The sequence below is a fragment of the Diospyros lotus genome, chromosome 6 (genome assembly GCF_014633365.1).
Source record: "Diospyros lotus cultivar Yz01 chromosome 6, ASM1463336v1, whole genome shotgun sequence".
NCBI lineage: Eukaryota > Viridiplantae > Streptophyta > Magnoliopsida > Ericales > Ebenaceae > Diospyros > Diospyros lotus.
Genome location: NC_068343.1, coordinates 37,959,127 through 37,963,728, shown reverse-complemented (window position 1 = coordinate 37,963,728; position 4,602 = coordinate 37,959,127). Strand labels below are relative to the sequence as shown.

At 37.9% G+C, this 4,602-nt stretch overlaps 1 long non-coding RNA gene across 1 annotated transcript; it reads right to left on the bottom strand.

The window, feature by feature from the left end:
• Window positions 1-2,925: 2,925 nt before the first annotated feature.
• Window positions 2,926-3,930, bottom strand: LOC127803209 (uncharacterized). The gene is made up of 3 exons (XR_008023466.1): window positions 3,756-3,930; window positions 3,256-3,464; window positions 2,926-3,133 (listed from the first exon to the last, which is right to left on the bottom strand). It is a non-coding gene; the product is annotated as an uncharacterized LOC127803209 (long non-coding RNA).
• Between the last annotated feature and the right edge of the window lie 672 nt (window positions 3,931-4,602).

Genomic DNA, 4,602 nt, shown 5'->3' with positions numbered 1-4,602 from the left:
CCAATCTTATTCAATTTCTAAACTTACCATACATACGATGGAACCTCATGCTCTTATTGCCATCCTTACAAGTTCTATGATCTGTTAACCAAATATTTCAGAATTTTCAATATCAACTAGAATTCATCTAGGGTTATTAGCAGTCCATCTAGTTTCATTCACATTCTGGATTTACACTAGATTGTGTACCCTTCTTCTCTTATAGTCTTATGTCATAGCCATATGCCCAGTCCATCACGACTAGTTAGAGGTTCCTCAATCCTTACATGTCTCTGGCATCTCGTTTCATAATTATCTTTCAACTTAACACTTACTTTATGGGCCATTCCTCCAGTCAATCCTATTTTAACGTTAACGTACTCAAAATATTAATCTCTCTTCTGGTGGCTCTTGATCCGATCACGGAGGGTCGGATGGACGGATAAAGCTGCCATTTGTACATTAGAATAGTGTAGCAACTATCTTGAGGCTTAACTACTTAAATTCTTTCCACCCAAAAGCTTGAGCTGCCACATTTACCTTACCTAGGTGGTAATGAATCTCGCAGTCATAATTCTTTACCAATTCCATTGAAACACAATCCTCTATGAAAGTATAAGCATGGGAAACACTACGCCATCCATACAGAGTGTACACCAGATCATTCCCTGTGATGGCTAATACCTGAGAACTCACGAGGTATACACCAGATCATTCCTCGGAGTCTTAAAGAACACTCGTGGAGTATACACCAGATCATTCCCTATCGAGCCTGAACAATTGTTAATACCTAAGAACTCATGAGGTATACACCAGATCATTCCCCAGAGTCTCAAACTACACTCGTGAAGTATACACCAGATCATTCCCCATCGAGCCTGAACAATTGTTAATACTTGAGAACACACGAGGTATACACCAGATCATTCCCCGGAGTCTCAAGATATCTTTTACAAGCTTAACATGTTAGCAAATCCTTCCTCATTGTTTGGTGCCTTAGAATGCGAGCCTAGGCCTTTATGATCATCCCATGGTCCAAGACAATCACCGGGCTAATTTCCTTCCATTACGTGGTTTATAAAAGACTTGCCACCCATACGGGTCTTTGTGTGCATAACTTTGACTTTGTTGTCGCACACCTTGTCAACTTTTCTCTTATGAGTTCAAACATTCCTTTTTCGCAAGAATTCATTGCTATGTTCCAATGTCATATCCTCTTTATTGGGTATTAATCCCTATTTGAACTTTTACCCACATAAGTCGTCTCATTATTTCTCAATTCAAAATCTCTAGGTTAGTTGACTGAGATGTCAAGTAGCTAGCTTGGATCATTATCCTTAGTTGGGAAATTCTTAGTCTTTCGATCTTCTTAACCTTTATGCTAAGTCTACTTGCATCTTTCCTTTGTGGTCCTCAACCATCATAGTTGTGGGTGCCTTGTGTTCCTGTTATTGCCACCACTAGTACTTTGACCGAATTCCTTATATCCACCAAATTTATTCTTAGACACCAAATGTCTTATCATTTTGATACTAGGGTGACCATCATATCACCTTACACCTTTGGTCTCCTCATTATGTGACATCATTCTCCAACAAAAATCTTGCGACCTTAGTCGTCCTGGTCAACCTTAAGTATCAGGATAAGGGTCTTGATTTATCCATTACTCCATGAATGGTGGCTTAGCTAATAGTCCTTTTACTTATATCCTTAACCCATTCATTCGAAATTCGGGCTCTTCTGGATTCCAACTCAACCGGCTAGGGATTTTTCCACTAATCCCTTCTTAGCTGTGTCTTAGGCTCATCACGACTTATGTTATAGCTCAGTTTCACGCCCTTAAGTCTTAAGGAATCCTTGACTTTGAAACACTTATTATCCTTAATTCCACAATCAGATGCCCATACTTGATTCCCTAGTTCTTCTTAGCCTCCATCCACATCCTCATAAGTACTTCCAAATTGCCTCCATTTGAGTTTTCTCTAAACAAAATCTGTTTTCTTGAGATCAGGTTTCAAACCTTCAAGAAATCCTCTGACTATGGAAGTTTTTTTCATGAATTGCTATGATTCGTTAGTCCATCGTTTCATCTACCAATATGTATAACACGCAACTAAAGAGCTTCCAGGTAAGGAGGGGGGTCACATGGACCACTTAAGTCCCAAGCTCGCCTTAGACAGTTTAGGTCATTTTGACAAAGCCCTTAGCGTGGTCACACATATCAATAAACTCAATAATAGATTCATGTTTAATTAGGATACATTATGCAAGCTCTTCTTGATGGACTTGATTCCTAATTGCTTTCATTCTAATAAGCCATTCCTAAACAAGTATTTCCGCTATAATCATGAACTCTTGGGTAAAAGCAATATCACTAGCGGAAGAATCACATACTAATGAATGGAAAATAAGAATCATATCTCTCACATACTTATTCCAACATGAGCTTCATACGTGTGCATACATATAACAACATATGCTCATGGATATGGCTTGAGATAATAACTACATAATCATATGGATCAACGCTCTCATGAGAATAATCTATGGGGTATAAACATGATATTCATAAGCGTAGCAATTCTTATAACATACCTGGAGACTGGAAGCTTGGACGGGTCGTGGTGGTTTTCATGAAAAGAATTTCCTTACAAATCCTTCCAAAACTAAAAATTTTCCTTTGAAATGATTTGAGTCTACAGGAAAGTAGACCTTCTCTGATACCACTATGTGACACCCGTAACTTAAAGACATGCTTAATAATAATATCCATATGAAATTCAAAGTTTAGCGCAGACGAAAACTTAAGAAACCAAACTTTAATAAACTTAAGTAAAGTTTTGGCCATAATAAGATTCAGAATATCTTTTGTGTAAATAAAAAGTTTGGTACTGAAAACATGGCTTCAATAATATAAAGAAAGACATAGCAAATATAATAGCATCCATACTGAGAAATTCGAATTTAAAATGAGACTTGGCTCTTTTCATAAGCTTAAATAAGCTTTAAGAACATATGGTGTAGCAATCCTGTACATATATCATAAGAGTGTAATAACGAAAATATTACAAAACATCATTTTGACTATTAAAAGTTATCCTCAAATATCCACCACACTCCACGTCCACGCTCCGATCTCCTCATTCATAATCACCTGGGGGGAAAATATGGGATGAGATTCTTGCGAGTCTCAGTAAGTACAAGAGAACTATCATATGTATTTAAAAAAGTCATGACATAACATAACATATCATATGGAGACACGAGAGGTTCTACCAACTACGGGGGCATGAACCCTCGTGCGTAGCGCTACCGAGCTCCGGTCCCGAAATTTGCGTGAACATAACATAACATAACATGAGGGACCACATAACATAATTCATGGGCATGCTTAAACAACATAAATAGTTCATAATGTACTTACCTCAACTTGGTTGGACAAGATTTGAATGTTTAAGGCTTCACACCTTACTGGGTTTGTATTTCTGTAGACAAAACGCGTATTTTCGTGAACTAAAACTCATGTAATATTATATTGGATTGTAGGTAATCAAATAAGGGGTTCATATGTGAAATATAATGGAAAAAGGAGCCTCCACGCGCCCTCACGCGCCCCAAGAAGAGGTGGCGCCTATTTTCGCGTCTTGGGGGCAGGTTTGACACCCTTTAGTATTTTTGCCATATCTTTCTCATTTTAACTCCGAGTCGACTTCCGTTTGAACCTACGGACTCCTATTTCAGTCCTCTACATGATGATGGAAAGAAATAAGACTTACCTCTCTGATTTGTGGACTGTTACAGCCGATACTTGCAGCTGTCCGTTTTCCGTCAAGCCTTTGCCTCTTCTTCGTTTTCTCTCTTATTTTCCAACGACTTCCTCTCCTTCTTTTTACAGAACTTCCTCCTCAAAATCAAGACCTTATTTCTCTCTAAAAGTAATATCAACGTAACTTGGATTCGGCTCACACAATTTTGAGATGGCTTGGGAAGTTAGATTTCAAGCCTATTTATAGAATTATCCATCAAATCATAGCATGCCATGTGTTACCTTAATTATTTAGGGTTCATCATTTCTTCCATGTGTTACCACTCAAATGGTGACATGTGTCCCAAACTTGGAGGTTAAGTAAAGGTTTGGAGAAGACTTAGACTTATCCATGTGCTTCCATTCAAGTAATGCCATGTGTCCTATAATCATTACAATATTTGAATTTTCCAATCTTCTCAAGCAAGCTTCTATTCTCTTCCAATCCAAGACTCCAAATCTTACCTTCACGTGGCTTATAGGATAGGAACCCTTCATGGCCCTTATTTCTTCCTTTCCAAGCCAATTTATTTCTTCCAAGCTGAGCCATTCTAAGGCTTCTAGTATAAGCCAATCTCTTTCTTCCAAGGTAAGCTATTATAAGGCTTCTAGTGTAAGCTAATCTCTTTCTTCCAAGGTAAGCCATTCTAAGGCTTCTCGGGTAAAGTTAATTATTACAACTTCCAAGATAAGCCACCTTAAGACTTGGAGAAGACTTTAGAAAATACTTGGAAAAGACTTAGCAAAGACTTAGAGAAGACTTTAGAAAATACTTGGAAAAGACTTAGCAAAGACTTGGAAAAGACTTAACAAAGACT